The following is a 10333-nucleotide window of genomic DNA, read 5'->3' as shown; positions in this document are numbered from 1 at the left end:
CAGGCATCCCAAAACATGGATAAGTCTTAAAGTAATTATGGTGAATAAAATTAACTCGACAAAAAAGAATATGTATGGCATGATTATGTTCATATAAAATTCTAGGAAATACAAACTAATCTATTGTGATTGAAGCTAATTAGTGGTTGCCAGGGAATTGGGAGATGTGGGGCGGGGAAAGAGATTACAAAAGGTAATTGATAGATTTTCTCTCTTCATTGAGGTGATGATTCCATAGGTGGGTACATAAGTCAAAATGTTTTACCAAATTTCTATCAAACTTTAAATTTGTGGAATTTTTTTGTGGATTATATCTCAATTTAAAAACAAAAGTTTTGGGACGCCTGGGTGGATTGGTGGTTGGCTCAGGGCGTGATCCTGGAATCCAGGATCAAGTCCCACATCGGACTCCTTACAGGGAGCCTGCTTCTCCCTCTGCCTGTCTCTCTCTCTCTCTCTTTCTCTTTCTCTCTCTCTCTCTCTGTGTGTGTGTGTGTGTGTGTCATGAATAAATAAATAAAATATTTTTTAAAAGAAAGAGAAAGAAAACCAAAGCTGGAGGCAACACAGTTCTGGACTTCAAGTTATATTTAAAAGCTATAGTCATCAAAAAGCATGGTACTGGCACAAAAATAGACACATAGATCAACAGAACAGAATAGAAAATCCAGAAATAAACTCACAACTATATGGTCAATTAATCTCCAACAAAGGGAGAATGAATATCCAATGGGAAAAACACACTCTTCAACAAATGATGTTGGGAAAACTGGACAGCAACATGCAAAGGAATCAAACTGGACCACTTTCTTACACCATACACAAAAATAAAGTCAACATGGATTAAAGACCTAAATGTAAGACCTGAAACCATAAAAATCCTAGAAGGGAATACAGGCAGCAACTTCTTTGACATCAGCTGTAGCAACTTCTTTCAAGATATGTCTTCTGAGGCAAGGGAAATAAAACAAAAATAAATTATTGGTACTACCCCAAAATAAAAAGTTCTGCACAGCAAGGAAACAATCAACAAAACTAAAAGACAACCTACTGAATGGGAGAAGATATTTGCAAATGACATACCCAATAAAGGGCTACAAAATATGTAAAGAACTGGTACAACTTGGGACTGCTGGGTGGTACAGTTGTTTGGGCATCTGGCTCTCAGTTTCTGCTCAGGTTGTGATCTTGGTTCATGGGACTGGGCCCCAAAGATGGGCTCCAAGCTCAGTGAGGAGTCTGCTAGGGCTTCTCTCTCTCTCTTTCCTTCTATCCCCACTCCCACCAAATAAATCAATCTTTAAAAAACAACAACAACAAAAAACAACTGATACAACTCAACACCCAAACAAATAATCTAATTTAAAAATGGGCAGAGGACATGAACAGACTTTTCTCCCAAGAAGACATCCAGAAAGCCAACAGACACATGAAAAGATGCTCATCATCATTTATCATCAGGGAAATGCAAATCAAAACTCCAACAAGATATCACCATACCTATCAGAAAGGCTAAAATCAACAACACAAGAAACAACAGGTGTTGGCAAGGATGCAGAGAAAAAGTAAACCTGTGCCCTGTTGGTTGGAATACAAACTGGTGCAGTCATAGTAGAAAACAGTATGGAGGTTCCTCAAAAAATTAAAAATAGAACTACCTTACAATCCAGCAATCACACTGCTGGATATTTACCCAAAGAATACAAGAACACTAATTCAAAAGGGATACAGGCACCCAGATGTCTATAGCAGCATTATTTTTTTTAATTTTTATTTATTTATGATAGTCACAGAGAGAGAGAGAGAGAGAGAGAGAGAGAGGCAGAGACATAGGCAGAGGGAGAAGCAGGCTCCATGCACCGGGAGCCCTACGTGGGATTCGATCCCGGGTCCCCAGGATCACGCCCTGGGCCAAAGGCAGGCGCTAAACCGCTGCGCCACCCAGGGATCCCAGCATTATTTATAATAGCCAAGATATGGAAGCAACCCAGGTGTCCATCGATTGATGAATGGATAAAGAAGATAAACAATGAATACTATTCAGCCATTATAAAGACTGAAATCTTGCCATTTGCAACGACCTGGGTGGAGCTAGAGAGTATAATGCTAAACAAAGTAAGCCAGCAGAGAAAGACAAATACTATATGATTTCACTCATGTGGAATTTAAGAAACAAAACAGATAAGCAAAGGGGAAAAAGTGAGTGAGAGAGAGATGGGGCGGGAAGAGGCAAAGTAAGAAATAGACATAATAATAGAGAACAATCAGGGCTACTGGGTGGCTCAGTGGTTGAGCATCTGCCTTTGGCTCCAGTCGTGATCCTGGGGTCCTGGGACTGAGTCCCCCATTGGGCTCCTTGCAGGGAGCCTGCTTCTCCCTCCTCCTGTGTCTCTGCCTCTCTGTATGTTTCTCATAAATAAATAAACAAATAAAATCTTAAAAAAAAAAAAAAAAGAACAATCTAATGGTTACCAGAGGGGGTAGGGTGGGGGATGTGCTAAATAGTTGATAAGGATTAAGGAGTTCACTTGTCATGATGAACACAGGGTGATATATGGTACTGTTGAATTACTATATTGTACACCTGAAACTAATAAAACATTGTATGTTAACCGAAATAAAAAAAAAAAAGAATTAGATGCACCCTAGAATGGAAATAGAGTATGGGTGCAAGGAATTAAAGGGACCAATTAACCTTTTGGAACTTTAAAAGTAGAAGTGGAAGGAAAGGATAGTAGATCCTCCAGAAGACAGCTAGGAAAGCTCTTGACTGACCTAGCTCTATACAATGTGAAGCTTGTTGGGATGAGCTTGCACTGTTAACATATAAAGGTCATTCTGCTTTGTAGGATCTCTTATGATGTTGGCATGTACTAGCATCAAAAGAAGCTTGAACTGGATTCTGGCAATAGAGATCATATTCCTATCTCTGCCACTAGTGTGCTATGTGACCTTGGGCAAGTTACAGCTCCTTTCTGGCCTTCATTGACTCATCAGTAACAGGAAGGGGTTGACAAAATTGTCTCAGACAAATCATCTTAAATTCTGTCCATCTTCCAAACAAACAACCAAACAAATCAATTCTGCATGTCACTATGGGTAGAAACTTGGGCCTGATAAAGTGATGGAAGAAGGATGGTAAATCTGGGAATCTAAGGTGCATTGGAGCCAGTAACTCAGATCACTATATTGTAGGAAATAAAGAACTGTTGGAAAGCAGATTACAAGGTAGTAGGGTATATTTTGTCTGGATTCTTTCTTCTCACACTTTCACCCACATGCTCAGTACACTCCAGCTGCTATGGAGGGTTGTTACTGTCCTTCTGATGGAAATTGAAGGCCTTTTTTGGTCCCCACATTTCCCACTTGCCCAGTGTACACAGTGAATGTAAGTTCAGGCTCTGGAATCAAACAGATAAAGATTTCAATCCTAGTTCTGACAATAACTAGCTGAGTATCTTTGGCCAAGCACCTACATCTCTCTGAGCATCAATTTCCTCTTCTGAACAATGGATAATAAAAATTGTGTCAAACAAGGGTAGGCTAGGTTAAGCTGTGGCAATAATCAACCCCCAAATCTCAGTGGCCTAACGAAAGTTTATTTCTCACTATTGTGGTAGGCAGCCTCTAAAATGGCTCCCAGCAAGCCCTGCCTTCTGGGAATCATACTTTTGAAAATCCCTGCTTGTGGGTATGGGCTGGACCTCGGTTACAAAAAACTAGGATTTCAGTATTTTTTCTTCTCTCTCTCTCTCTCTCTTTCTCAATCCATTTGGCATGGTATCAGTGGCCTTATGGAGAGGCCCCAATGGCAAGGAACTGAGGGAGATCTCTAGCCGATAATCAGCAAGTGCTGAGGTCCTGAAGCCTATGAGTAGGTCCTGAATCCTTCCAAAAACCACATGAATGAGCTTGGAAGCCAACTGTCTGCCTGTCAAGCCTTCAGAGGAGACCACAGCCCTGTACGACACCTTGATTACAGTCTTGTGGAAAGACTTGAGGTAGACCTACCCAGTTCTGCTGCGACAAAATTCCTGATCCATGGAAATTGTGAGGTAATAAACAGTCAATTGTTACATAGCTGCATGTCCAAGAGGAGTGCTTGGCCCACTCAAGTCAGGGACTCATGCTGATGGAGGCTCCATCTCAATTACCTCTTCCATGATCACCCTGCCAGAGGAGGAATTGCACAATGGCTCTTAACACCCCAAGAGCAAAACATGCCACTTTTACTTGTGTTTCATTGGCCAATGAAGTCACATAGTCGCACCTAACTTCAAAAGAGGATGGAAGGAAATAAATGCGATGTTTATGAACAGTCCCTATGCTTCCCACAATAAAATCTGCCTTGAAGGATTTTTGTGGGAGCCGTTAAAGTGCTGTATCCAGATGCTTGCAGCTACATATCAAAGAAAACACTGTGGGAACTTAAACAAAAGTTGCAACAATCAAGGGAACTTTTTGGCTCATACTTTTTGGCAAAATGTCTAGAGGCAGGATTATTGCAAGTAAGACTGGATTCAGTGATTCAAAGATGCATATGACTGATTTCTTTGACTCTCTTCTCCATATTTTGAGATGTCAGCTTCATCCTAAACCTTGCGCCCCTTGGCATTCCATAGTGATTGCCAGAAGCTATAAGCTTCCCTGATCAAGGCAGCAGGAAGAGTGGTAGTAGGAGTCCTGAGCTTTCCACTAATTGGCTCAGCCTATGTCATATGCCCGACGTGTCTAGAAGGGAATAGTGATGGCATTCCCTGGGTCACTTGCTCAGATCTCCAAGTCAGTTTCCCCAGAACCACATGGATCTCCAAATAGAAGTGGAGTGTGTGAATAATGCCTACACAAGTGCCCAACATTGTTTTTTCTCAATATTATCTACTATTCCTTTCCTTTTTTTTTTCCCATTATTATTTTTCTACTATTCCTTTAAGTCACTTCACTTGGTAAAACTATTTCAGTGAGGGGCAGATAGCTGGCTCAGTTGGTGGAATGTGCAATTCTTGATCTTGAAGTTGTGGGTTCAAGCTCCCTGTTGGGTGTAGGGATTACTTTAAAAAAATAAAATCTTGGGCGCCTAGGTGGCTCAGTGGAAGAATGTTTGCCTTTGGCTCAGGGCATGATCCTGGGGTCCTGATATTGAGTCCCACATCGAGTTCCCCACAGGGAGCCTGCTTCTCCCTCTGCCCATGTCTCTGCTTCTCTTTCTCTCTGCGTCTCATGAATAATAAAATCTTTTTAAAAAATAAAAAATAAAAATAAAAAAGCTATTTCAGGGGCACCAGGATGGCTCGATAGGTAGAGTGTCTGCCTTTGGCTCAGGTCATAATTTCAGGTTCCTGGGATCAAGCCCCCCACATCAGGTTCTCTGTTCAGTGGGAGTCTGCTTCTCCCTCCCCCTCTGCCCCTGCTCCTGCTCTCTCTCTCAAATTAATAAATACAAAAATTAATAAACACAATCTCTTTCTTAAAAAGCTATTTCAGTGATGAATTTGCAAATATCTACTGGATCTGAAAATGCTTTGCAAATTGAAAAAGCTGGACAAATCTAAGAGATTATTTCTATTGTTATAGACAAGCAGTACTCAACTGAGACACATTAGGATCCTCCTCATTCACCATATTTTAGCCACACTGGCATTTTTTTCTTTTCCAGAAGCATGCCAAGTTTGTTTGGGTCTTAAGGTCTTTTTATACCATGTTTACTATTCTTTCTCTTGAATTCTATTCCTCTGGATCCTTTTTAACTGGCTCCTCTCATCCTTCAGACCTCAGAAATACTTCCTGACCTTCCTGTACCCAATCACCATGTGACTTCCTTTGTAACATGTATTAACTATCTGAAATTATTTTGTTCATTTGCTTGCTTATTGTCTTGCTCCTCAAAGGAAAACTCTGAGTAGGCAAGGACTTTCTGTCTTGTTCTCAGACACATCCCCAGGATCTGGCACAGGACTTGACACATATTGGCCACAAAGTAGATGTGTATTCAAAGAGAGAAGGAACAAATGATTAAATGTAGCATCTCCACCAACTGCTGTGCCATTGTTTGTTGTAAGATGTGTCTCAAGTAATTCTCAGATTTTACACATGACTAGCAAAAAAAGACACAAATTAGAATATATTCAATGTTATCCATGTAAACTTATCTCTTTCAGTCACTTCATCCTGGAGAGGAAGAGAGAAGGGTAAAATGAGTCTTAGCTGTTTTGAAATGAGTGTAATTTGTCTCATGGCTCCTCTGTGCCAATTCAGCGTGCATCAGAATTACCTGCTTATTTATCTCAGATTACAGAGCACGACCTCAGAGTTGGTGATGCAGTAAATCTAGAGTGGGGGTTCAAGAATTTGCACTTCTAAGAACTTTCCAGATAGTGCTGATGCTACTGGTTGTAGAACTGCTTGGGAGACAGCTGTCACAATTTAAATAGGCAACACATTTTATTTTATTTTTTATTTATGAGAGAGAGAGAGAGAGAGAAGCAGGCTCCATGCAGGGAGCCCGACAAGGAACGATCCCGGGTCTCCAGGATCACGCCCTGGGCTGAAGGCTGCACTAAACTGCTGAGCCACCGGGCCTGCCCAAGGCAACACATTTTAAAGCAGGATTAGTACCTGTGGCTATTTTGAATTACTGTAATGCTTTACTCCTCCACAACATTTTTAGCTTTCACTAAAATCCAAGTACATCCGTAGAAGTGTATCCTTTAAGTCAAAATATCTGTGTGTTGCAAAAGATCAAAGATTCAGGACCAAATGCTGCCATAGAACATTCAGGGGCATTTCCATCTTAGAGTACAAGTGTTAAAGTCAATCATCTAAATATGTCCCAAATTCACCAATTTATTTATATCCATACTTTTAAGATACAATCATGTAGATTACTACAATGTCTTCCTAAATGGTTCTCTAAGGTCATCCATGTGAAGCCAGGCAACCTTTACTAAATGCAAATCCAATGATGCTACTTGCTTATATAAAAATTCTCATTAGTTTTCCAGTCTTTTCAAGGAAAAGTCCAGTATCTTCTTTAATATTTTATTTATTTATTCATTAAAGACACCAAGAGAGAGGCAGAGACACAGGCAGAGGGAGAAGCAGGCTCCTTGAAGGGAGCCTGATGTGGGACTCAATCCCAGGACCCGGGGATTACACCCTGAGCCAAAGGCAGACACTCAACCGCTGAGCCACCCAGGTGTCCCAAAAGTTCAGTATCTTTAACACAGCTGACTTGATGTGGTCTCTGTCTACCTTGTAGCCCTACCTCATACCACTCCCCTCCAACCATCATGAGCTCCTTTCCTTTCCTCAATGTCAGATAGCAAATTCCCTCCCGCCACAGGGTCTTACCACATGCTGTTCTCTCAGGAAAATTTTGTCCCCCTTACCTTACTAACCTCTACTCCTTCTTCAGAGCTCAGCTTGTCTCATTTCTTCAAGAAAGCCTTTCCTATTGTTCCCAGGCTAGGTCAGTTTCTTCTGTTGCATGATCCTACAGAACTTTGTTCCATTCCTTCACAGCACTACCCCTTTTTTTCAGGGTCTTTACTTATTATTTTCAGGGAAGAAGGATCACAACTGTTCTTACCAGTGTATTCCTAGCACCTAACAGCACGTTGTAAATGCTAAATAAATGTATTGGATGTAATTTAAAATGTATGCTTATTTGCTCAACCCCTACTATGCACCAAGTCCTATGGTAGGCCCTTAGAGGATTCAGAGATAAGACAAATGCTTGAATTTAAGGAGGTCCATGCCAGTTAAGAGCAATGGATATGGTATGGATTTTGGAGACAATTTTCTGCAACAGAGTGGAAGTGTCTATATGAGAGAAGTGTCTATATGAAAGTGCTTTGGTTGTCAATTGGAGGAAGGACATATCAATTCCTATGTACTGTTCTAAGTGTTTTATGTGGCTGAGGTCATTGTAGGAATCTTACAGATGGGGAAAACAGGCAGAGGACTTATTGAAAGTCACACAGCGAGCAAGAGGGAGACGGATGTTGAGAGAATGAGAGGGAAGGAGAGAAAATGGTGTCCACGGATTACAGTACCTACAGCCAAGCTGCAGCCCAGCAGGGCTACAGGGCATACACCGCCCAACCAACTCAAGGATATGCACAGACCACTCAGGCATATGGGCAGCAGAGTTATGGAACCTATGGACAGCCCACTGATGTCAGCTATACCCAGGCTCAGACCACTGCGACCTATGGGCAGACCGCCTATGCAACTTCTTATGGACAGCCTCCCGCTGGTTATACTACTCCAATTGCCCCCCCAGGCATACAGTCAGCCTGTCCAGGGGTATGGCACTGGTGCTTATGATACCACCATTGCTACGGTCACTACCACCCAGGCCTCCTATGCAGCTCAGTCTGCATATGGCACTCAGCCTGCTTACCCAGCCTATGGGCAGCAGCCAGCAGCCACTGCACCTGCAAGACCACAGGATGGTAACAAACCCGCTGAGACTAGTCAACCTCAATCTAGCACAGGGGGTTACAACCAGCCCAGCCTAGGATATGGACAGAGTAACTACAGTTATCCCCAGGTACCTGGGAGCTACCCCATGCAGCCAGTCACAGCACCACCATCTTATCCTCCTACCAGCTACTCCTCTACACAGCCGACTAGTTATGATCAGAGCAGTTACTCTCAGCAGAACACCTATGGGCAGCTGAGCAGCTATGGACAGCAGAGTAGCTATGGTCAACAAAGCAGCTATGGACAGCAGCCGCCCACTAGTTATCCCCCCCAAACTGGATACTACAGCCAGGCTCCAAGTCAATATAGCCAACAGAGCAGCAGCTACGGGCAGCAGAGTTCATTCCGACAGGACCACCCCAGTAGCATGGGTGTTTATAGGCAGGAGTCTGGAAGATTTTCTGGACCAGGAGAGAACTGGAGCATGAGTGGCCCTGATAACCGGGGCAGGGGAAGAGGGGGATTTGATCTGGAGGCATGAGCAGAGGTGGGCGGGGAGGAGGACACGGTGGAATGGGCAGCACTGGAGAGCTGAGGTGGCTTCAATAAGCCTGGTGGACCCATGGATGAAGGACCAGATCTTGATCTAGGCCCACCTGTAGATCCAGATGAAGACTCTGACAACAGTGTAATTTATGTGCAAGGCTTAAATGACAATGTGACTCTAGATGATCTGGCTGACTTCTTTAAGCAGTGTGGAGTTGTTAAGATGAACAAGAGAATCGGACAACCCATGATCCATACCTACTTGGACAAGGAAATAGAAAAGCCCAAAGGTGATGCTACAGTATCCTATGAACACCCACCAACTGCTAAGGCTGCTGTGGAGTGGTTTGCTGGGAAAGATTTTCAAGGAAGCAAACTTAAGGTTTCTCTTGCTTGGAAGAAACCTCCGATGAACAGCATGCGGGGTGGTATGCCTCCCCATGAGGGCAGAGGGATGTCACCACCACTCCGTGGAGGTCCAGGGGGCCCCATGGGTTGCATGGGAGGCCGTGGAGGAGACAGAGGTGGCTTTCCGCCAAGAGGACCCCGGGGTTCCCAAGGGAACCCATCCGGAGGAGGAAATGTCCAGCTCCGAGCTGGGGACTGGCAGTGCCCCAATTCGGGGTGTGGAAACCGGAACTTCACCTGGAGAACATAATGCAACCAGTGTAAGGCCCCGAAGCCCGAAGGCTTCCTTCCACCACCCTTCCCGCCCCAGGGCGGTGACCGTGGCAGAGGCGGCCCTGGTGGCCTGCGGGGAGGAAGAGGTGGCCTCATGGACCGCGGTGGTCCCGGTGGGATGTTCAGAGGTGGCCGCGGTGGAGACAGAGGGGGCTTCCGTGGTGGCCGGGGCATGGACCGAGGTGGCTTTGGCGGAGGAAGACGAGGCGGTCCTGGTGGGCCCCCTGAACCTTTGATGGAACAGATGGGAGGAAGAAGAGGCGGGCGTGGAGGACCTGGAAAAATGGATAAAGGCGAGCATCGTCAGGGGCGCAGGGACCCGCCCTACTAGACGCAGAGACCCCGCAGGGCTGCCTTGACTACCAGATTTATTTTTTAAACCAGAAAATGTTTTAAATTTATAATTCCATATTTATAATGTTGGCCACAACATTATGATTATTCCTTGTCTGTACTTTAGTATTTTTCACCATTTGTGAAGAAACATTAAAACAAGTTAAATGGTAGTGTGCCGAGTTTTTTTTCCTTCTTTTAAAGATGGTTGTTTAAAGACTAAACAATGGGAACCCCTTGTGAGCATGCTCAGTATCATTGTGGAGAACCAAGAGGGCCTCTAACTGTAACAATGTTCATGGTTGTGATTTTTTTTTATTTTTTTATTTTTATTTTTTTTGTGATT

At 43.5% G+C, this 10333-nt stretch overlaps 1 pseudogene; it reads left to right on the top strand.

Moving 5' to 3' along the window:
* Positions 1–8016: 8016 nt before the first annotated feature.
* On the top strand, positions 8017–10290 carry LOC144310795 (RNA-binding protein EWS pseudogene; annotated as a pseudogene).
* Positions 10291–10333: the final 43 nt, after the last annotated feature.

This window comes from Canis aureus, chromosome 3 (genome assembly GCF_053574225.1).
Source record: "Canis aureus isolate CA01 chromosome 3, VMU_Caureus_v.1.0, whole genome shotgun sequence".
Lineage (NCBI taxonomy): Eukaryota > Metazoa > Chordata > Mammalia > Carnivora > Canidae > Canis > Canis aureus.
This window is presented reverse-complemented; position numbering and strand designations above follow the sequence as displayed.